The sequence below is a fragment of the Oncorhynchus gorbuscha genome, unplaced genomic scaffold, assembly GCF_021184085.1.
Source record: "Oncorhynchus gorbuscha isolate QuinsamMale2020 ecotype Even-year unplaced genomic scaffold, OgorEven_v1.0 Un_scaffold_2958, whole genome shotgun sequence".
Taxonomy (NCBI): domain Eukaryota; kingdom Metazoa; phylum Chordata; class Actinopteri; order Salmoniformes; family Salmonidae; genus Oncorhynchus; species Oncorhynchus gorbuscha.
In genome coordinates, this window is record NW_025747333.1 from 35,001 (window position 1) to 60,532 (window position 25,532).

Below are 25,532 nucleotides of genomic sequence, written 5' to 3' on the forward strand. Positions count from 1 at the left end.
ACTGAAAACTGCTGTTCACAAATGCTCTCCATCCAACCTCACTGAGCTCGAGCTGTTTTGCAAGGAGGAATGGGCACACACACACACACACACACACACACACACACACACACACACACACACACACACACACACACACACAAAAATTTCAGTCTCTCGATGTGCAAAACTGATAGAGACATACCCCAAGCGACTTACAGCTGTAATCGCAGCAAAAGGTGGCGCTTCAAAGTATTAACTTGGGGGGGCTGAATAATTTTGCACGCCTAATTTTTCAGTTTTTGATTTGTTAAAAAAGTTTGAAATATCCAATAAATGTCGTTCCACTTCATGATTGTGTCCCACTTGTTGTTGATTCTTCACAAAAAAATACAGTTTTATATCTTTATGTTTGAAGCCTGAAATGTGGCAAAAGGTCGCAAAGTTCAAGGGGGCCGAATACTTTCGCAAGGCACTGTATATGGGCTAGCCAGGCAGAGTGTGTTCTGGAAGCTAGAGGAGACGTATATGGGCTAGCCAGGCAGAGTGTGTTCTGGAAGCTAGAGGAGACGTATATGGGCTAGTCAGGCAGAGTGTGTTCTCGAAGCTGGAGGAGACTTATATGGGCTAGCCAGGCAGAGTGTGTTCTGGAAGCTGGAGGAGACGTATATGGGCTAGCCAGACAGAGTGTGTTCTGGAAGCTGGAGGAGACGTATATGGGCTAGCCAGGCAGAGTGTGTTCTGGAAGCTGGAGGAGACGTATATGGGCTAGCCAGGCAGAGTGTGTTCTGGAAGCTGGAGGAGACGTATATGGGCTAGCCAGGCAGAGTGTGTTCTGGAAGCTGGAGGAGACGTATATGGGCTAGCCAGGCAGAGTGTGTTCTGGAAGCTGGAGGAGACGTATATGGGCTAGCCAGGCAGAGTGTGTGTTAGCCAGGCTAACAGCAGCACATAGACCATCTCCAACGAGCAGGACACCACACCAGGGGGCTGTTTTTAGCAGCAGCAGCAGCCTGTATATAGGCTACAGTTGAAAACGCTAGATAAGGGGTTCTCCAACTTGTTGGGGCCAGGGACACCCTCATAACTCCAGTGAGACAGAAATAGCATACGAGGGGTTCAACTAGGACTTTGGCAGCGCAGGGCTGGACGATCCAAGTTTCACACGCTGAGAAGGAACCTTTTTTAAAAGAAGAGAAAAATGTGGCAGTTTTCAAGCTAATTTCCTGCAAAGTCTCGGTTTTGGTAAAAAGCTGAGGGATGGGCCTGGAGAAATATAGCCATTAAATTAGACAGAGCTATGGATGTAAGGACTGACCATCCATGATATCAACAGTATAGTTTTAACTATGTTTTGAGGCTCCACAGTGTTAGTTTACTTTGTTTCCAAACATTGGAGTAAAACCAGGTTGTATTCTGGGTTCTGATGGGGTACCACAGTTGAACTAAGCTCATGAAGCACTTATAAGTTATATTCTTCAAGAATCAAGTAGGTACATCAGGGTTTGCCATACCAAAGATGGATGTAGCAACTAAGGATTCTAGCTTTAAATTACAGTGCTTTTATGTAAATAAAATAAAATAAAAATATATATTAATAATTGTGGAATAAAATAAATATTGAGTTGAAAAATTGAAAATTTGTGGAGTACTGTGGATACTAATATCTCTGTGAGCCTCCCGGACCCATGTTGCCCAGGGTTAAGAACAGAATACTGTAGATACTAATATCTCTGTGAGCCTCCCAGGCCCATGTTGCCCAGGGTTAAGAACAGAATACTGTAGATACTAATATCTCTGTGAGCCTCCCAGGCCCATGTTGCCCAGGGTTAAGAACAGAATACTGTGGATACTAATATCTCTGTGAGCCTCCCAGGCCCATGTTGCCCAGGGTTAAGAACAGACTACTGTAAATTAATAATAATAATAATAATATATGCCATTTAGACGATTTTATACTTACAGTCATGTGTGCATACATTCTACGTATGGGTGGTCCCGGGGATCGAACCCACTACCCTGGCGTTACAAGCGCCATGTTCTACCAACTGAGCTACACAGGACCACTAATATTGCATTGTATTCACCCTCTAAATGTATTCACAGATCCATTAATAATATTGCATTGTATTCACCCTCTAAATGTATTCACAGATCCATTAATAATATTGCATTGTATTCACCCTCTAAATGTATTCACAGATCCATTAATAATATTGCATTGTATTCACCCTCTAAATGTATTCACAGATCCATTAATAATATTGCATTGTATTCACCCTCTAAATGTATTCACAGATCCATTAATAATATTGCATTGTATTCACCCTCTAAATGTATTCACAGATCCATTAATAATATTGCATTGTATTCACCCTCTAAATGTATTCACAGATCCATTAATAATATTGCATTGTATTCACCCTCTAAATGTATTCACAGATCCATTAATAATATTGCATTGTATTCACCCTCTAAATGTATTCACAGATCCATTAATAATATTGCATTGTATTCACCCTCTAAATGTATTCACAGATCCATTAATAATATTGCATTGTATTCACCCTCTAAATGTATTCACAGATCCATTAATAATATTGCATTGTATTCACCCTCTAAATGTATTCACAGATCCATTAATAATATTGCATTGTATTCACCCTCTAAATGTATTCACAGATCCATTAATAATATTGCATTGTATTCACCCTCTAAATGTATTCACAGATCCATTAATAATATTGCATTGTATTCACCCTCTAAATGTATTCACAGATCCATTAATAATATTGCATTGTATTCACCCTCTAAATGTATTCACAGATCCATTAATAATATTGCATTGTATTCACCCTCTAAATGTATTCACAGATCCATTAATAATATTGCATTGTATTCACCCTCTAAATGTATTCACAGATCCATTAATAATATTGCATTGTATTCACCCTCTAAATGTATTCACAGATCCATTAATAATATTGCATTGTATTCACCCTCTAAATGTATTCACAGATCCATTAATAATATTGCATTGTATTCACCCTCTAAATGTATTCACAGATCCATTAATAATATTGCATTGTATTCACCCTCTAAATGTATTCACAGATCCATTAATAATATTGCATTGTATTCACCCTCTAAATGTATTCACAGATCCATTAATAATATTGCATTGTATTCACCCTCTAAATGTATTCACAGATCCATTAATAATATTGCATTGTATTCACCCTCTAAATGTATTCACAGATCCATTAATAATATTGCATTGTATTCACCCTCTAAATGTATTCACAGATCCATTAATAATATTGCATTGTATTCACCCTCTAAATGTATTCACAGATCCATTAATAATATTGCATTGTATTCACCCTCTAAATGTATTCACAGATCCATTAATAATATTGCATTGTATTCATATTCTAAATGTATTCACAGATCCATTAATAATATTGCATTGTATTCACCCTGGGCTAAATGTCAGTTACAGATCCATTAATAATATTGCATTGTATTCACCCTCTAAATGTATTCACAGATCCATTAATAATATTGCATTGTATTCACCCGGGATCTAAATGTATTCACAGATCCATTGCCCAAAATGTGTTTAATCTGCTGTTCATAGAGATAAGAATTATTTTTTATGTTCATATTTTGAGATCCATCTAAGACAAGGGATTTAATATTATATTTTTATATTTATTTAACTGGGCAAGTCAGTTAAGAACAAATTCTTATTTATAATGACGGACCCCTGGTCAAAAGTAGCCCGGAGGGGCTGGGCCAAATTGTGGGACGGCCTGTGGGACTCAGATTACTATATACGGAATTGTGATACATCGGGATCGAACCAGGGTCTGTAGTGACACCTCTAGTGTAGGGATGGTGCCTAGAGCCACTCAGGGAACCCCCATACTGATACAGCAACATAATATATTTAGGCAGCTCAACCTTAGACTACATAGACCAGACCACTGGATATATTAAGCAGCAGAATGTACAGTGTCCATCTAAGGACCTGTAGGGTCACTCAGCACTAAATAGCCTGTCTGTATCCCAAAATATGGCACCCTAGTCCCTATATACTGCACTCATTCTGATCAGACCACTATAGGGCCCTGGTCAAAAGTAGTGCACTATGTAGGGGATAGGGTGCCATAGAGCTCTGGTCAAAAGTAGTGCACTATATAGGGAATAGGGTGCATAGATCTCTGGTCAGGAGTAGTGCACTGTGTAGGGAATAGGGTGCCATAGAGCTCTGGTCAAAAGTAGTGCACTATATAGGGAATAGGGTGCATAGATCTCTGGTCAGGAGTAGTGCACTATGTAGGGAATAGGGTGCCATATGGGACGGAACTGGAGTCTAAAATAGCTTCCTCCCATCTGGTTCTGTTCCAGAACCTGGGATGTATTCATTACGGTAAAACCTACCAAAACATATTGCAACAACAATGTTGTGTTTCTTATTGGACAAGTTCAGGTAGTCCCTCCCTGTTTCAGTCCGTTTCCTACCGTAGAGCAAAATGATAAAGCAATATATATATATATATATATATCATACTGATTAGCCAATATTGATAGAGTAACATGGTGTGTATTAACCCACTGGTCAGTAGGGTAATGAGGACTATGGTGTGTATTGACCCAGTGGTCAGTAGGATAATGAGGACTATGGTGTGTATTGACCCAGTGGTCAGTAGGGTAATGAGGACTATGGTGTGTATTGACCCAGTGGTCAGTAGGGTAATGAGGACTATGGTGTGTATTGACCCACTGGTCAGTAGGGTAATGAGGACTATGGTGTGTATTGACCCACTGGTCAGTAGGGTAATGAGGACTATGGTGTGTATTAACCCAGTGGTCAGTAGGATAATGGGGAATATGGTGTGTATTGCCTCAGTGGTCAGTAGGGTAATGAGGACTATGGTGTGTATTAACCCAGTGGTCAGTAGGGTAATGAGGACTATGGTGTGTATTGACCCAGTGGTCAGTAGGGTAATGAGGGCTATGGTGTGTATTGACCCAGTGGTCAGTAGGATAATGGGGACTATGGTGTGTATTGACCCAGTGGTCAGTAGGGTAATGAGGACTATGGTGTGTATTGACCCAGTGGTCAGTAGGATAATGGGGACTATGGTGTGTATTGACCCAGTGGTCAGTAGGGTAATGGGGACTATGGTGTGTATTGACCCAGTGGTCAGTGGTCAGTAGGGTAATGAGGACTATTGTGTGTGTTGACCCAGTGGTCAGTAGGATAATGGGGAATATGGGGATAATAATGATGGTCGTGCAGCATTGACCCAGTGGTCAGTAGGGTAATGAGGACTATGGTGTGTATTGACCCAGTGGTCAGTAGGATAATGGGGAATATGGTGTGTATTGCCTCAGTGGTCAGTAGGGTAATGAGGACTATGGTGTGTATTGACCCAGTGGTCAGTAGGATAATGAGGACTATGGTGTGTATTGACCCAGTGGTCAGTAGGGTAATGAGGACTATGGTGTGTATTGACCCAGTGGTCAGTAGGGTAATGAGGACTATGGTGGTGTGTATTGACCCAGTGACTGGTCAGTAGGGTAATGAGGACTATGGTGTGTGTTGACCCAGTGGTCAGTAGGATAATGGGGAATATGGGGATAATAATGATGGTCGTGCAGCATTGTGTGTGTTGACCCAGTGGTCAGTAGGGTAATGAGGGCTATGGTGTGTATTGACCCAGTGGTCAGTAGGATAATGGAGACTATGGTGTGTATTGACCCAGTGGTCAGTAGGATAATGAGGACTATGGTGTGTGTTGACCCAGCGGTCAGTAGGATAATGGGGAATATGGTGTGTATTGCCTCAGTGGTCAGTAGGGTAATGAGGACTATGGTGTGTATTGACCCAGTGGTCAGTAGGATAATGGGGACTATGGTGTGTATTGACCCAGTGGTCAGTAGGATAATGGGGACTATGGTGTGTATTGCCTCAGTGGTCAGTAGGATAATGAGGACTATGGTGTGTGTATTGCCTCAGTGGTCAGTAGGATAATGAGGACTATGGTGTGTGTATTGCCTCAGTGGTCAGTAGGATAATGAGGACTATGGTGTGTGTATTGCCTCAGTGGTCAGTAGGATAATGGGGACTATGGTGTGTATTGACCCAGTGGTCAGTAGGATAATGAGGACTATGGTGTGTGTATTGCCTCAGTGGTCAGTAGGATAATGGGGACTATGGTGTGTATTGCCTCAGTGGTCAGTAGGATAATGGGGAATATGGTGTGTATTGCCTCAGTGGTCAGTAGGGTAATGAGGACTATGGTGTGTATTGACCCAGTGGTCAGTAGGATAATGGGGACTATGGTGTGTATTGACCCAGTGGTCAATAGGATAATGGGGACTATGGTGTGTATTGACCCTGTGGTCAGTAGGATAATGAGGACTATGGTGTGTATTGACCCAGTGGTCAGTAGGATAATGGGGCATATGGGGATAATAATGATGGTCGTGCAGCAATGACCCAGTGGTCAGTAGGATAATGGGGACCATGGTGTGTATTGACCCAGTGGTCAGTAGGATAATGGGGAATATGGGGATAATAATGATGGTCGTGCAGCAATGCGTCATCTCTGTTTGATCATATAATACATGGTTGTGCTTTGTTCTTGCTGCTACACCGGAGGCTCATTTTACCACGCGCACACACTGTATGAATATTCATGAGCTGGAGGATGGAGGGATGGCGCCCCAGAGAAGAGGAATGCAGCGCTCTGCCCCTCCCCCACACCTCCCTCCTTCCCCTTCCGTCTATTCCACCCTCTCCTCCCCAGGCGCACACGCCATCTGGCCAGAGAGAGGGTGGGAGAGAGCGAGAGGGAAAGGATAGAGGGGAGATGACAGAGGATAGGGGATAGAGGGGAGATGACAGAGAGAAAGGATAGAGGGGAGATGACAGAGGAAAGGGGATAGAGGGGAGATGACAGAGAGAAAGGATAGAGGGGAGATGACAGAGAGAAAGGATAGAGGGGAGATGACAGAGAGAAAGGATAGAGGGGAGATGACAGAGAGAAAGGATAGAGGGGAGATGACAGAGAGAAAGGATAGAGGGGAGATGACAGAGAGAAAGGACAGAGGGGAGATGACAGAGAGAAAGGACAGAGGGGAGATGACAGAGAGAAAGGACAGAGGGGAGATGACAGAGAGAAAGGACAGAGGGGAGATGACAGAGAGAAAGGATAGAGGGGAGATGACAGAGAGAAAGGATAGAGGGGAGATGACAGAGAGGAAGGATAGAACCAATGATGGAGAGATCAAGAGGTGAGGGGATTGGTGGAGGAGAGGGGAGCAGTGAAAAAGGAAGGATATAGGGCACAAACGAATGAGACCCACAGGGCTCCAGGAACCCAGGTTATCGCTCCATCCTGTCCCAATGTCAGAGCACCCTGCTGGGGCAACCCTCCAGGGGTGAGGGGCTGGAGGGCTGTGGTGGTGATAAGCCTGTTACTGGGAGTGCAGGTTGTTACACACACAAAAGCTTGCACTTTGCATAGGTACGCGCACACCGCATGGGGGAAACACCTTTAAACAACACACACCTTGGAGGGGGGAAAACACACCTTTAAACAACACAATTGTCAGTGGGACTAGGACACATGCAGAGGATCCGGACTGACTAAACGGCCAGGGTAAAGGTCACAGAGGATCCGGACTGACTAAACGGCCAGGGTAAAGGTCACAGAGGATCCGGACTGACTGAATGGCCAGGTTAAAGGTCACAGAGGATCCGGACTGACTGAACGGCCAGGGTAAAGGTCACAGAGGATCCGGACTGACTAAACGGCCAGGGTAAAGGTCACGGAGGATCCGGACTGACAGTGGTGAGGCTGAATGTAAATGTAGACAGGGTTAACCCCAGGGCTAACTGGCTCTGTCCTGTTACTCAGCTAATTACAATGAGAAGAAGGAAAACCCACACTCACTGGAATAGTTCAGCAGTTAATGTATTTTAGCAGCAGCAGGTCAACGATACATTCAAAAGACAGTATTCCAGTGAGAGGGATACATCCAAACTACTACAGTATTCCAGTGAGAGGTCAACGATACATTCAAACTACTACAGTATTCCAGTGAGAGATCAACAATACATCCAAACTACTACAGTATTCCAGTGAGAGGTCAACAATACATCCAAACTACTACAGTATTCCAGTGAGAGGTCAACAATACATCCAAACTACTACAGTATTCCAGTGAGAGGTCAACAATACATCCAAACTACTACAGTATTCCAGTGAGAGATCAACAATACATCCAAACTACTACAGTATTCCAGTGAGAGGTCAACAATACATCCAAACTACTACAGTATTCCAGTGAGAGGTCAACAATACATTCAAACTACTACAGTATTCCAGTGAGAGGTCAACAATACATTCAAACTACTACAGTATTCCAGTGAGGTCAACAATGCATTCAAACTAGACAGTAGTGCTTGTGTGCTCGTTTCTTCTATACCTGTCAACATGTGTGCCTGAAATAGCCAAATCCACTCATTTGAAGGGGTGTCCACCTACTTTGAGTAGATCAGAGCTGGTAGGATGACCACTAGGTTGGTAGGATGACCACTAGGCCAGTTAAAGTGATCTAGATGAGAGCTGGTAGGATGACCACTAGGCCAGTTACAGTGATCTAGATGAGCTGGTAGGATGACCACTGGGCCAGTTAAAGTGATCTAGATGAGAGCTGGTAGGATGACCACTGGGCCAGTTACAGTGATCTAGATGAGAGCTGGTAGGATGACCACTGGGCCAGTTACAGTGATCTAGATGAAAGCTGGTAGGATGACCACTGGGCCAGTTAAAGTGATCTAGATGAGAGCTGGTAGGATGACCACTGGGCCAGTTACAGTGATCTAGATGAGAGCTGGTAGGATGACCACTAGGCCAGTTACAGTGATCTAGATGAGAGCTGGTAGGATGACCACTAGGTTGGTAGGATGACCACTAGGCCAGTTACAGTGATCTAGATGAGAGCTGGTAGGATGACCACTGGGCCAGTTACAGTGATCTAGATGAGAGCTGGTAGGATGACCACTAGGCCAGTTACAGTGATCTAGATGAGAGCTGGTAGGATGACCACTGGGCCAGTTACAGTGATCTAGATGAGAGCTGGTAGGATGACCACTAGGCCAGTTACAGTGATATAGATGAGAGCTGGTAGGATGACCACTGGGCCAGTTACAGTGATCTAGATGAGAGCTGGTAGGATGACCACTAGGCCAGTTACAGTGATCTAGATGAAAGCTGGTAGGATGACCACTGGGCCAGTTACAGTGATCTAGATGAGAGCTGGTAGGATGACCACTAGGTTGGTAGGATGACCACTAGGCCAGTTACAGTGATCTAGATGAGAGCTGGTAGGATGACCACTGGGCCAGTTACAGTGATCTAGATGAGAGCTGGTAGGATGACCACTGGGCCAGTTACAGTGATCTAGATGAGAGCTGGTAGGATGACCACTAGGCCAGTTACAGTGATCTAGATGAGAGCTGGTAGGATGACCACTGGGCCAGTTACAGTGATCTAGATGAGAGCTGGTAGGATGACCACTAGGCCAGTTACAGTGATCTAGATGAGAGCTGGTAGGATGACCACTGGGCCAGTTACAGTGATCTAGATGAGAGCTGGTAGGATGACCACTGGGCCAGTTACAGTGATCTAGATGAGAGCTGGTAGGATGACCACTAGGTTGGTAGGATGACCACTAGGCCAGTTACAGTGATCTAGATGAGAGCTGGTAGGATGACCACTAGGCCAGTTACAGTGATCTAGATGAGAGCTGGTAGGATGACCACTAGGCCAGTTACAGTGATCTAGATGAGAGCTGGTAGGATGACCACTAGGCCAGTTACAGTGATCTAGATGAGAGCTGGTAGGATGACCACTAGGCCAGTTACAGTGATCTAGATGAGAGCTGGTAGGATGACCACTGGGCCAGTTACAGTGATCTAGATGAGAGCTGGTAGGTTGGTAGGACAGATAAATGGTGTAGTGTCGTACCTCCTCCCTGCATCATCTTGTAGATCTTGCTCTCGATGTGGAGCTGCGGGTGTTTGGTCTTCACACATTCTAGCTTGATGGCCACCTCCTCTCCTACCGAGATATCAGTACCTAGAGAGAAATACAAACAGATGACATATTAAACACTCAGAATTGGTCCACTTCTTCATTGACTATCTTTAAGAAAGAAAGCTTGCAGGATTCCTTAAGAAACTGGATTTGTTACCGAACAAGTCTTGCACTACAACTCCACCACACATCACGAAGTGGAAATATTCACAGACCAGATGTTGTAGCCGAATTACACGCAATGGGATCATAGGCTCACTTAGCCAACTTGGATCCATCTGCTAGCCAACATCGGAGAGAGCGAGTGAATGAGAGAGAGATCCGCTAGCTAACCAGGTAGAACAGATTGTGATGAACACACCCTTCTGTACATCTCCAGCTGTTTGAGCAGCATGTTATCCTGTCCACTTCGTTCAGATGTTGAAATCAAGTGTCCTACCTGATTTATCAGAATGAGAACGAGTTGACAATTCCTTGTATAAGTGTTTTTTTATAAAACACAGACTAAAACAGCCAGTATAACGGTCTTTATTTGACTAAAATGCTGCAGGCGATATGTGATACTGTAATGCACGTGAGACGAGTTGGGCATTCCTTTACCACAATCAATGTTCATTGATACTCCTGTGGCAGTAGTGTCTGCTCTCAATCTGAGGAGTTGAGACATAAACAGGGGTTGGTTTGAAATGTTAATTTTGTTTTTTTGTAAGTGACAGAGGGAGGGGCTTAGGGTGTGCATGTAAACTATAGAGAAAGAGGAGAAGCAAGAGGTTTCACTCTCGACAAAAATCTGTCCAAAAATAAGCCCAATGCGCTTATTTTGGAACTCAGCTTGTCGCCTGCCTTTCCACCTTTGGGACAACGACTCCCATTGTTAGGGGCGGAAACATGAGCCTCTCGCCATTATATCGAGATCTCTGGTGTAAATGGGAAGGTTCACAGCAGAGAAGGAGCGAACGAGACCAAGAAGACACGAGAACAAGTGGACATAAAACACTCATAAAAACCAAAAATACACAAAAAAATGATTTTGCGATACAAGTATGGTGAACATCGCGCAAAAACAGTCATTTGAATTAATTTGATAAATCACCCAACCCGACAGTATCATCGCATTATAATCCACTTCATTAGAAAACAAATACCTCAATCATTTACTCATCAGTAAATGTATGAGTAGCCCAAGCCATCCCAGTGTCAATCAAACACGGCCCTACAGAAACACATCGGGACCTTGATTAAACCATCTCAGTTCCTGCTGAAAACACATCCTGTCTGTGATTAAACCATCTCAGTTCCTGCTGAAAACACATCCTGTCTGTGATTAAACCATCTCAGTTCCTGCTGAAAACACATCCTGTCTGATTAAACCATCTCAGTTCCTGCTGAAAACACATCCTGTCTGATTAAACCATCTCAGTTCCTGCTGAAAACACATCCTGTCTGATTAAACCATCTCAGTTCCTGCTGAAAACACATCCTGTCTGATTAAACATCTCAGTTCCTGCTGAAAACACATTCTGTCTGATTAAACCATCTCAGTTCCTGCTGAAAACCATCATGTCTGATTAAACATCTCAGTTCCTGCTGAAAACACATCCTGTCTGTGATTAAACCATCTCAGTTCCTGCTGAAAACACATCCTGTCTGTGATTAAACCATCTCAGTTCCTGCTGAAAACACATCCTGTCTGATTAAACCATCTCAGTTCCTGCTGAAAACATATCCTGTCTGATTAAACCATCTCAGTTCCTGCTGAAAACACATCCTGTCTGATTAAACCATCTCAGTTCCTGCTGAAAACACATCCTGTCTGATTAAACCAGCTCAGTTCCTGCTGAAAACACATCCTGTCTGATTAAACCATTTCAGTTCCTGCTGAAAACACATCCTGTCTGTGATTAAACCATCTCAGTTCCTGCTGAAAACATATCCTGTCTGATTAAACCATCTCAGTTCCTGCTGAAAACACATCCTGTCTGATTAAACCAGCTCAGTTCCTACTGAAAACACATCCTGTCTGATTAAACCATCTCAGTTCCTGCTGAAAACACATCCTGTCTGTGATTAAACCATCTCAGTTCCTGCTGAAAACACATCCTGTCTGTGATTAAACCATCTCAGTTCCTGCTGAAAACACATCCTGTCTGATTAAACCATCTCAGTTCCTGCTGAAAACACATCCTGTCTGTGATTAAACCATCTCAGTTCCTGCTGAAAACACATCCTGTCTGATTAAACCATCTCAGTTCCTGCTGAAAACACATCCTGTCTGATTAAACCATCTCAGTTCCTGCTGAAAACACATCCTGTCTGATTAAACCATCTCAGTTCCTGCTGAAAACACATCCTGTCTGATTAAACATCTCAGTTCCTGCTGAAAACACATTCTGTCTGATTAAACCATCTCAGTTCCTGCTGAAAACACATCATGTCTGATTAAACATCTCAGTTCCTGCTGAAAACACATCCTGTCTGTGATTAAACCATCTCAGTTCCTGCTGAAAACACATCCTGTCTGTGATTAAACCATCTCAGTTCCTGCTGAAAACACATCCTGTCTGATTAAACCATCTCAGTTCCTGCTGAAAACATATCCTGTCTGTGATTAAACCATCTCAGTTCCTGCTGAAAACACATTCTGTCTGATTAAACCATCTCAGTTCCTGCTGAAAACACATCATGTCTGATTAAACATCTCAGTTCCTGCTGAAAACACATCCTGTCTGTGATTAAACCATCTCAGTTCCTGCTGAAAACACATCCTGTCTGTGATTAAACCATCTCAGTTCCTGCTGAAAACACATCCTGTCTGATTAAACCATCTCAGTTCCTGCTGAAAACATATCCTGTCTGATTAAACCATCTCAGTTCCTGCTGAAAACACATCCTGTCTGATTAAACCATCTCAGTTCCTGCTGAAAACACATCCTGTCTGATTAAACCAGCTCAGTTCCTGCTGAAAACACATCCTGTCTGATTAAACCATTTCAGTTCCTGCTGAAAACACATCCTGTCTGTGATTAAACCATCTCAGTTCCTGCTGAAAACATATCTACTTCTGATTAAACCATCTCAGTTCCTGCTGAAAACACATCCTGTCTGATTAAACCAGCTCAGTTCCTACTGAAAACACATCCTGTCTGATTAAACCATCTCAGTTCCTCTTCTGAAAACACATCCTGTCTGTGATTAAACCATCTCAGTTCCTGCTGAAAACACATCCTGTCTGTGATTAAACCATCTCAGTTCCTGCTGAAAACACATCCTGTCTGATTAAACCATCTCAGTTCCTGCTGAAAACACATCCTGTCTGTGATTAAACCATCTCAGTTCCTGCTGAAAACACATCCTGTCTGATTAAACCATCTCAGTTCCTGCTGAAAACACATCCTGTCTGATTAAACCATCTCAGTTCCTGCTGAAAACACATCCTGTCTGATTAAACCATCTCAGTTCCTGCTGAAAACACATCCTGTCTGATTAAACATCTCAGTTCCTGCTGAAAACACATTCTGTCTGATTAAACCATCTCAGTTCCTGCTGAAAACACATCATGTCTGATTAAACATCTCAGTTCCTGCTGAAACCATCTGTCATCCACATCCTGTCTGTGATTAAACCATCTCAGTTCCTGCTGAAAACACATCCTGTCTGTGATTAAACCATCTCAGTTCCTGCTGAAAACACATCCTGTCTGATTAAACCATCTCAGTTCCTGCTGAAAACATACTGTCTGTGATTAAACCATCTCAGTTCCTGCTGAAAACACATCTGTCATCCATCTCAGTTCCTGGAAAACAGATTGTCTGATTAAACACCATCTGTCATCCTTCTGATTAAACCATTTGTTCCTGGAAAACAGATTGTCTGTGATTAAACCATCTCAGTTCCTGCTGAAAACATATCCTTCTGATTAAACCATCTCAGTTCCTGCTGAAAACACATCCTGTCTGATTAAACCAGCTCAGTTCCTGCTGAAAACACATCCTGTCTGATTAAACCATCTCAGTTCCTGCTGAAAACACATCCTGTCTGTGATTAAACCATCTCAGTTCCTACTGAAAACACATCCTGTCTGATTAAACCATCTCAGTTCCTGCTGAAAACACATCCTGTCTATGATTGGCTGTCTGAGTCATGAGCACCAACTCTACCACCTACTTCTTTTACAGTCTCTCCATCCCTCCCGTTCACTGTCTTTCTCCCCCCCCCTTTCCCTAGTCTCTCTATAAACGCTGTCCCTCCTCCTCACCCCAGTCTTCTGGCATGGCTGTAGGAGAGTGGGATGCCTCAGTATTCATTGTCACCAACTTGTTACGACAGCATTCCCTAAATAACCAACGTTGCAATATAATAACACTGCTTCTCAGCACTCATCCATCCTATGGTTCATGGACAGATTGGTGACAACACCATCTGTCATCCTTCCTACTGTTCATGGACAGATTGGTGACAACACCATCTGTCATCCTTCCTACTGTTCATGGACAGATTGGTGACAACACCATCTGTCATCCTTCCTACTGTTCATGGACAGATTGGTGACAACACCATCTGTCATCCTTCCTACTGTTCATGGACAGATTGGTGACAACACCATCTGTCATCCTTCCTACTGTTCATGGACAGATTGGTGACAACACCATCTGTCATCCTTCCTACTGTTCATGGACAGATTGGTGACAACACCATCTGTCATCCTTCCTACTGTTCATGGACAGATTGGTGACAACACCATCTGTCATCCTTCCTACTGTTCATGGACAGATTGGTGACAACACCATCTGTCATCCTTCCTACTGTTCATGGACAGATTGGTGACAACACCATCTGTCATCCTTCCTACTGTTCATGGACAGATTGGTGACAACACCATCTGTCATCCTTCCTACTGTTCATGGACAGATTGGTGACAACACCATCCGTCATCCTTCCTACTGTTCATGGACAGATTGGTGACAACACCATCTGTCATCCTTCCTACTGTTCATGGACAGATTGGTGACAACACCATCCGTCATCCTTCCTACTGTTCATGGACAGATTGGTGACAACACCATCCGTCATCCTTCCTACTGTTCATGGACAGATTGGTGACAACACCATCTCTCAAGCATCCAACAAAACTCTGTTCTCGACCCATTCATCAACTACATCCGTGGGTCTCGTTCAGTAAGCACCAAACTAAAGATAAAGGTCAGAAATGGAGTTACTATCTAAGCAGCTATACAGTGGTGCGTCCTAATGAACATGACCCTGCTGTATCCCCCACCCCAAGATCAATATAAGGATGTGGGGAGGGAGGGGGTATTTAAATCCCACTAGAGGTCCCTTCCACCTCCCCTGGTCCAATCCCACTGGAGGTCCCCTCCCCTGGTCCAATCCCACTGGAGGTCGCTTCCACCTCCCCTGGTCCAATCCCACTGGAGGTCCCTCCCCCTGGTCCAATCCCACTGGAGGTCCCCTCCCCTGGTCCAATCCCACTGGAGGTCCCCTCCCCCTGGTCCAATCCCACTGGAGGTCCCCGCCCCCTGGTCCAATCCCACTGGAGGCCCCCTCCCCCTGGTCCAATCCCACTGGAGGCCCCTCCCCTGGTCCAATCCCACTGGAGGCCCCTCCCCTAGTCCAATCCCACTGGAGGCCCCTCCCCCTGGAGGCCCCTCCCCTAGTCCAATCCCACTGGAGGCCATGCACGAATACTGTGGTTGGCCAAGACTCAATTGTGTCAATAATTCAGATGATTTTCCTGATTCAATTATAAACAGAGGGCTTCACTTCATCATATTATTAGGGGGCTGTTTCTTCATACTAAACAGAAGTGTCTTCTAATTGACTCAAGTATTGATGTACAAGTGCATCGGCATTATAAGGAAATCAATCCTTTGTCATTTTCTGAACACAAGTGCAGAGAGAGGCCCAGCTCCAAAACAAGTTGTGTTATTTCAGGGACTGGTCAGTATCCTGGTAAGGCCTGTGTAATGCTATAGACAGATCAGTATCCTGGTAAGGCCTGTATAATGTTATAGACAGGTCAGTGTCCTGGTAAGGCCTGTGTAATGTTATAGACAGGTCAGTGTCCTGGTAAGGCCTGTGTAATGCTATAGACAGGTCAGGATCCTGGTAAGGCCTGTGTAATGTTATAGACAGGTCAGTGTCCTGGTAAGGCCTGTGTAATGTTATAGACAGGTCAGTGTCCTGGTAAGGCCTGTGTAATGCTATAGACAGGTCAGTATCCTGGTACGGCCTGTGTAATGTTATAGACAGGTCAGTATCCTGGTACGGCCTGTGTAATGTTATAGACAGATCAGGATCCTGGTAAGGCCTGTGTAATGTTATAGACAGATCAGGATCCTGGTAAGGCCTGTGTAATGCTATAGACAGATCAGGATCCTGGTAAGGCCTGTGTAATGTTATAGACAGATCAGGATCCTGGTAAGGCCTGTGTAATGTTATAGACAGATCAGGATCCTGGTAAGGCCTGTGTAATGTTATAGACAGGTCAGTATCCTGGTAAGGCCTGTGTAATGTTATAGACAGGTCAGTATCCTGGTAAGGCCTGTGTAATGTTATAGACAGGTCAGTATCCTGGTAAGGCCTGTATAATGTTATAGACAGGTCAGTGTCCTGGTAAGGCCTGTGTAATGTTATAGACAGGTCAGTGTCCTGGTAAGGCCTGTGTAATGCTATAGACAGGTCAGTATCCTGGTACGGCCTGTGTAATGTTATAGACAGGTCAGTATCCTGGTACAGCCTGTGTAATGTTATAGACAGATCAGGATCCTGGTAAGGCCTGTGTAATGTTATAGACAGATCAGGATCCTGGTAAGGCCTGTGTAATGCTATAGACAGATCAGGATCCTGGTAAGGCCTGTGTAATGTTATAGACAGATCAGGATCCTGGTAAGGCCTGTGTAATGTTATAGACAGATCAGGATCCTGGTAAGGCCTGTGTAATGTTATAGACAGATCAGGATCCTGGTAAGGCCTGTGTAATGTTATAGACAGATCAGCGTCCTGGTACAGCCTGTATAATGTTATAGACAGATCAGTATCCTGGTACAGCCTGTGTAATGTTATAGACAGGTCAGTATCCTGGTAAGGCCTGTGTAAATGGGACTAGTTCCTCTGGTAGGTGTGTAACAGACTCTATACATGTTATGTAACTAACCAAAACTTTCACTTCCCTCCCTTCACCTCGCTAATGCATTTACGTCTGTGTGTAGTGTGTGTGTCCTACAGGCCGATGTGTAGTGTGTGTCCTACAGGCCGATGTGTAGTGTGTCCTACAGGCCGATGTGTAGCGTGTGTGTGTCCTACAGACCGATGTGTAGCGTGTGTGTGTCCTACAGGCCGATGTGTAGCGTGTGTGTGTCCTACAGACCGATGTGTAGCGTGTGTGTGTCCTACAGACCGATGTGTAGCGTGTGTGTGTCCTACAGACAGATGTGTAGCGTGTGTGTCCTACAGACAGATGTGTAGCGTGTGTGTCCTACAGACAGATGTGTAGCGTGTGTGTCCAACAGACAGATGTGTAGCGTGTGTGTCCTACAGACAGAAGCGTGTGTGTCCTACAGACAGATGTGTAGCGTGTGTGTCCTACAGACAGATGTGTAGCGTGTGTGTCCTACAGACAGATGTGTAGCGTGTGTGTCCTACAGACAGATGTGTAGCGTGTGTGTCCTACAGACAGATGTGTAGCGTGTGTGTCCTACAGACAGATGTGTAGTGTGTGTGTCCTACAGACAGATGTGTAGTGTGTGTGTGTCCTACAGACAGATGTGTAGCGTGTGTGTCCTACAGACAGATGTGTAGCGTGTGTGTCCTACAGACAGATGTGTAGCGTGTGTGTCCTACAGACAGATGTGTAGCGTGTGTGTCCTACAGACAGATGTGTAGTGTATCTCTTTGTATAGAGCCAGAGTCACTGGCTCGCTGCCCATCATCGATTCCTCTGTGTGTGTGTGTGTGTGTGTGTGTGTGTGTGTGTGTGTGTGTGACCCTTAAATCACTCCTCATCCAGTAAATAAACATGATTGATTAGTCACCCTGATAGTATAGACATGAAGGGTTAATGGTCAATGTGGGTTAGTTAGTAACCCTGCTAGTATAGCTGTCATAGTGGGTTAGTTAGTAACCCTGCTAGTATAGCTGTCAATGTGAGTTAGTTAGTAACCCTGATAGTATAGCTGTCAATGTGGGTTAGTTAGTAACCCTGATAGTATAGCTGTCAATGTGGGTTAGTTAGTAACCCTGATAGTATAGCTGTCAATGTGGGTTAGTTAGTAACCCTGATAGTATAGGTTAGTTAGTAACTGATGAAGGGTTAGTGGGGTTAGTAACCCTGATAGTATAGGTTAGTTAGTAACCCTGATAGTATAGCTGTCATAGTGGGTTAGTTAGTAACCCTGATAGTATAGGTTAGTTAGTAACCCTGCTAGTATCGACATGAAGGGTTAATGGTCAATGTGGGTTAGTTAGTAACCCTGCTAGTATAGCTGTCATAGTGGGTTAGTTAGTAACCCTGCTAGTATAGCTGTCAATGTGAGTTAGTTAGTAACCCTGATAGTATAGCTGTCAATGTGGGTTAGTTAGTAACCCTGATAGTATAGACATGAAGGGTTAATGGTCAATGTGGGTTAGTTAGTATCCCTGATAGTATAGCTGTCAATGTGGGTTAGTTAGTAACCCTGATAGTATAGCTGTCAATGTGGGTTAGTTAGTAACCCTGATAGTATAGGTTAGTTAGTAACCCTGATAGTATAGCTGTCATAGTGGGTTAGTTAGTAACCCTGATAGTATAGGTTAGTTAGTAACCCTGATAGTATAGCTGTCATAGTGGGTTAGTTAGTAACCCTGATAGTATAGTTAGTAACCAATGTGTATACATGAAGGGTTAATGGTCAATGTGGGTTAGTTAGTAACCCTGCTAGTATAGCTGTCATAGTGGGTTAGTTAGTAACCCTGATAGTATAGGTTAGTTAGTAACCCTGATAGTATAGCTGTCAATGTGGGTTAGTTAGTAACCCTGATAGTATAGGTTAGTTAGTAACCCTGATAGTATAGCTTTCAATGTGGGTTAGTTAGTAACCCTGATAGTATAGGTTAGTTAGTAACCATGATAGTATAGGTTAGTTAGTAACCCTGATAGTATAGCTGTCATTGGGTTAGTTAGTAACCCTGATAGTATAGGTTAGTTAGTAACCCTGATAGTATAGATTAGTTAGTAACCCTGATAGTATAGGTTAGTTAGTAACCCTGATAGTATAGGTTAGTTAGTAACCCTGATAGTATAGGTTAGTTAGTAACCCTGATAGTATAGGTTAGTTAGTAACCCTGATAGTATAGGTTAGTTAGTAACCCTGATAGTATAGACATGAAGGGTTAATGGTCAATGTGGGTTAGTTAGTAACCCTGATAGTATAGGTTAGTTAGTAACCCTGATAGTATAGCTGTCAATGTGATCCCTCAGTCTTTTTGCACACATTGAGTTAGGGGAAAATATTGAAGCAAAACGCAGTTAATTCTGTAGACCTCACCAACTGGAGGAACCAGTGATTTCCATTCCAGGCAGACATATTTAGAATCGTTTGTATTGAAGGAACCAGTGATTCCCATTCCATGCAGCCATATTTAGAATCGTTTGTATTGAAGGAACCAGTGATTCCCATTCCAGGCAGCCATATTTAGAATCGTTTGCATAGGTGGGAGGGGCCTGTATCGACTGATTGAAACGTGTACAACTCAACAATGACAAACTATTCCCACTACATAACATAGACCTACTAAAATGTACCCTACATTAACCACTACCCCCTTCATAACACACACACGTTAGTGGGGAGGGCTGCAGGGGTTTGTGGGTACCCATCATGCTGTCTCAATGCTCCATTTCCATCCAAATGGAGCTTCTCCATTTTTCAGAGGAGGGACAGGACACAGAAAATCTTGTCACACTGCTGCACTCAGGCTATGCTCACACACACACACACTCTTTGAAGCTACTCACATGCACAAAACTATAAACACACACAGACAACACTGCCTTTAGCATCGCTATGGAAAAGGAAAGGACTCTCTCTCGGTTCACAGCACATTAGCATAATAGTTGTGATGGTGCAAGTCTCGACGTTCAGCTCTCCCCTATTCACGTCAGACGAGGCCAGCGAGGTTTACGCTCTGGCTGCAGAGCAACAGGCCTCTCTGGCTGCAGAGCAACAGGCCTCTCTGGCTGCAGAGCAACAGGCCTCTCTGGCTGCAGAGCAACAGGCCTCTCTGGCTGCAGAGCAACAGGCCTCTCTGGCTGCAGAGCAACAGGCCTCTCTGGCTGCAGAGCAACAGGCCTCTCTGGCTGCAGAGCAACAGGCCTCTCTGGCTGCAGAGCAACAGGCCTCTCTGGCTGCAGAGCAACAGGCCTCTCTGGCTGCAGAGCAACAGGCCTCTCTGGCTGCAGAGCAACAGGCCTCTCTGGCTGCAGAGCAACAGGCCTCTCTGGCTGCAGAGCAACAGGCCTCTCTGGCTGCAGAGCAACAGGCCTCTCTGGCTGCAGAGCAACAGGCCTCTCTGGCTGCAGAGCAACAGGCCTCTCTGGCTGCAGAGCAACAGGCCTCTCTGGCTGCAGAGCAACAGGCCTCTCTGGCTGCAGAGCAACAGGCCTCTCTGGCTGCAGAGCAACAGGCCTCTCTGGCTGCAGAGCAACAGGCCTCTCTGGCTGCAGAGCAACAGGCCTCTCTGGCTGCAGAGCAACAGGCCTCTCTGGCTGCAGAGCAACAGGCCTCTCTGGCTGCAGAGCAACAGGCCTCTCTGGCTGCAGAGCAACAGGCCTCTCTGGCTGCAGAGCAACAGGCTCTCTGGCTGCAGAGCAACAGGCCTCTCTGGCTGCAGAGCAACAGGCCTCTCTGGCTGCAGAGCAACAGGCCTCTCTGGCTGCAGAGCAACAGGCCTCTCTGGCTGCAGAGCAACAGGCCTCTCTGGCTGCAGAGCAACAGGCCCTCTGGCTGCAAACATGTTGTTCTGGCTGCAGAGCTCATCAACAGAGCAACAGGACTCTGGCTGCAGAGCAACAGGCCTCTCTGGCTGCAGAGCAACAGGCCTGGACAACAAACTCAATGACCTGCTCTTTTCAATCCAGAACATTCAGTCTTTAGTGTGAACATATGAACAGGCCAACTACAAGGTGAGGTTGGGAAACACAGGAACAGCAACAGCATAGAACATGCAACAACAGAACAAGAACATGTCTGTTCTGCTCCAACTCATAAAGAAAAGACCAGGAGGTCTCTCTCTCTCTCTATAAACACAACGCCTGAAAATAAACTACACCGATTTCACTCGGTCTACACAAACAGGCCTTCCCTGTGGCCAACCACGCTTGTGAAACACAGAAACATACAACTGAACAAGAACCTCTCTCCTTTAGCTCCAACTCATAAAGAAGAACGGCTAGGAGGTTAGATGCTCTCTCTCTCTCTCTCTCTATAAACACAAAACGGTCAGGGTGTGGGTTATCTTGGCTAGGGTTCCTGCTGTGGTGGCTAGGGATTCTGTAGGCATGACGTGAACATGAAACTCCGTTTTAGGGGAGCCGGTCAGGGTGTGGGTTATCTTGGCTAGGGATTCTGTAGGCATGACGTGAACGTGAGACAGGGATTTTAGGCATGGGAGCTGGTCAGGTCGGGTGTGGGTTATCTTGGCTAGGGATTCTGTAGGCATGAAGTAAACGCGAGACACCGTTTTAGGGGAGCCGGTCGGGGTGTGGGTTATCTTTACAGGAATGTGATACGTCTTGACAGATTGAGCAGGGAACGCTCCACTCCTACTCCTGCCCATACTGCAGGGGTGTGTGTGTAGACATGCTCAGACATCAAACTAGGAACTAGTTTGGAATCAAGGAATCAAACTTGGAACTAGCTAAAAACCTGACCTATTGAAGCAAAAAGGCCCGGGGATATGTGGTATGTGGCCAAGATACGACGGCTAAGGGCTATTCTCAGGCTCGACACGGCTATATACCACAACCCCCCCCTTCCCGAGGTGCTTTTACTGCTATTATAAACTGGTTACCAACAGAATTAACAGTACAAATATAATGGGTTCCTGCTGTGGTGGTGGTGGTGTAATATAATGGGTTCCTGCTGTGGAGGTGGTGGTGTAATATAATGGGTTCCTGCTGTGGTGGTGGTGGGGGTGTAATATAATGGGTTCCTGCTGTGGTGGTGGTGGTGTAATATAATGGGTTCCTGCTGTGGTGGTGGTGGTGTAATATAATGGGTTCCTGCTGTGGAGGTGGTGGTGTAATATAATGGGTTCCTGCTGTGGTGGAGGTGGTGTAATATAATGAGTTCCTGCTGTGGTGGTGGTGTAATATAATGGGTTCCTGCTGTGGTGGAGGTGGTGTAATATAATGGGTTCCTGCTGTGGTGGAGGTGGTGTAATATAATGAGTTCCTGCTGTGGTGGAGGTGGTGTAATATAATGAGTTCCTGCTGTGGTGGTGGTGTAATATAATGGGTTCCTGCTGCGGTGGTGGTGGTGTAATATAATGGGTTCCTGCTGCGGTGGTGGTGGTGTTGTAATATAATGGGTTCCTGCTGCGGTGGTGGTGTTGTAATATAATGGGTTCCTGCTGCTGTGGTGGTGTAATATAATGGGTTCCTGCTGCTGTGGTGGTGTAATATAATGGGTTCCTGCTGCTGTGGTGGTGTAATATAATGGGTTCCTGCTGCTGTGGTGGTGTAATATAATGGGTTCCTGCTGCTGTGGTGGTGTAATATAATGGGTTCCTGCTGCTGTGGTGGTGTAATATAATGGGTTCCTGCTGTGGTGGTGGTGGTGTAATATAATGGGTTCCTGCTGTGGTGGTGGTGGTGTAATATAATGGGTTCCTGCTGTGGTGGTGGTGGTGTAATATAATGGGTTCCTGCTGTGGTGGTGGTGGTGTAATATAATGGGTTCCTGCTGTGGTGGTGGTGGTGTAATATAATGGGTTCCTGCTGTGGTGGTGGTGTAATATAATGGGTTCCTGCTGTGGTGGTGGTGTAATATAATGGGTTCCTGCTGTGGTGGTGGTGGTGTAATATAATGGGTTCCTGCTGTGGTGGTGTAATATAATGGGTTCCTGCTGTGGTGGTGTAATATAATGGGTTCCTGCTGTGGTGGTGGTGGTGTAATATAATGGATTCCTGCTGTGGTGGTGGTGTAATATAATGGGTTCCTGCTGTGGTGGTGGTGTAATATAATGGGTTCCTGCTGTGGTGGTGGTGTAATATAATGGGTTCCTGCTGTGGTGGTGGTGTAATATAATGGGTTCCTGCTGTGGTGGTGGTGTAATATAATGGATTCCTGCTGTGGTGGTGGTGTAATATAATGGGTTCCTGCTGTGGTGGTGGTGTAATATAATGGGTTCCTGCTGTGGTGGTGGTGGTGTAATATAATGGGTTCCGGGCAGCCGAGCGGAAATGGAGGAAAACTCGCCTCCCTGCGGACCTGGCATCCTTTCACTCCCTCCTCTCTACATTTTCCTCCTCTGTCTCTGCTGCTAAAGCCACTTTCTACCACGCTAAATTCCAAGCTTCTGCCTCCAACCCTAGGAAGCTCTTTGCCACCTTCTCCTCCCTCCTGAATCCTCCGCCCCCTCCCCCCCCTCCTCCCTCTCTGCAGATGACTTCGTCAACCATTTTGAAAAGAAGGTCGACGACATCCGATCCTCGTTTGCTAAGTCAAACGACACCGCTGGTTCTGCTCACACTGCCCTACCCTGTGCTCTGACCTCTTTCTCCCCTCTCTCTCCAGATGAAATCTCGCGTCTTGTGACGGCCGGCCGCCCAACAACCTGCCCGCTTGACCCTATCCCCTCCTCTCTTCTCCAGACCATTTCCGGAGACCTTCTCCCTTACCTCACCTCGCTCATCAACTCATCCCTGACCGTTGGCTACGTCCCTTCCGTCTTCAAGAGAGCGAGAGTTGCACCCCTTCTGAAAAAACCTACACTCGATCCCTCCGATGTCAACAATTACAGACCAGTATCCCTTCTTTCTTTTCTCTCCAAAACTCTTGAACGTGCCGTCCTTGGCCAGCTCTCCCGCTATCTCTCTCTGAATGACCTTCTTGATCCAAATCAGTCAGGTTTCAAGACTAGTCATTCAACTGAGACTGCTCTCCTCTGTATCACGGAGGCGCTCCGCACTGCTAAAGCTAACTCTCTCTCCTCTGCTCTCATCCTTCTAGATCTATCGGCTGCCTTCGATACTGTGAACCATCAGATCCTCCTCTCCACCCTCTCCGAGTTGGGCATCTCCGGCGCGGCCCACGCTTGGATTGCGTCCTACCTGACAGGTCGCTCCTACCAGGTGGCGTGGCGAGAATCTGTCTCCTCACCACGCGCTCTCACCACTGGTGTCCCCCAGGGCTCTGTTCTTGGCCCTCTCCTATTCTCGCTATACACCAAGTCACTTGGCTCTGTCATAACCTCACATGGTCTCTCTTATCATTGCTATGCAGACGACACACAATTGATCTTCTCCTTTCCCCCTTCTGATGACCAGGTGGCGAATCGCATCTCTGCATGTCTGGCAGACATATCAGTGTGGATGACGGATCACCACCTCAAGCTGAACCTCGGCAAGACGGAGCTGCTCTTCCTCCCGGGGAAGGACTGCCCGTTCCATGATCTCGCCATCACGGTTGACAACTCCATTGTGTCCTCCTCCCAGAGCGCCAAGAACCTTGGCGTGATCCTGGACAACACCCTGTCGTTCTCAACTAACATCAAGGCGGTGGCCCGTTCCTGTAGGTTCATGCTCTACAACATCCGCAGAGTACGACCCTGCCTCACACAGGAAGCGGCGCAGGTCCTAATCCAGGCACTTGTCATCTCCCGTCTGGATTACTGCAACTCGCTGTTGGCTGGGCTCCCTGCCTGTGCCATTAAACCCCTTCAACTCATCCAGAACGCCGCAGCCCGTCTGGTGTTCAACCTTCCCAAGTTCTCTCACGTCACCCCGCTCCTCCGTTCTCTCCACTGGCTTCCAGTTGAAGCTCGCATCCGCTACAAGACCATGGTGCTTGCCTACGGAGCTGGGAGGGGAACGGCACCTCAGTACCTCCAGGCTCTGATCAGGCCCTACACCCAAACAAGGGCACTGCGTTCATCCACCTCTGGCCTGCTCGCCTCCCTACCACTGAGGAAGTACAGCTCCCGCTCAGCCCAGTCAAAACTGTTCGCTGCCCTGGCCCCCCAATGGTGGAACAAACTCCCTCACGACGCCAGGACAGCGGAGTCAATCACCACCTTCCGGAGACACCTGAAACCCCACCTCTTTAAGGAATACCTAGGATAGGTTAAGTAATCCCTCTCACCCCACCCCCCCTAGTTTTAGATGCACTATTGTTAAGTGACTGTCCCACTGGATGTCATAAGGTGATTGCACCAATTTGT

The 25,532-nt window shown here is 45.6% G+C and overlaps 1 pseudogene; it reads right to left on the reverse strand.

Annotated features, from left to right (window-relative positions):
* Positions 1-10,185, reverse strand: part of LOC124027094 — a 22,967-nt pseudogene extending 12,782 nt beyond the window's left edge.
* Between the last annotated feature and the right edge of the window lie 15,347 nt (positions 10,186-25,532).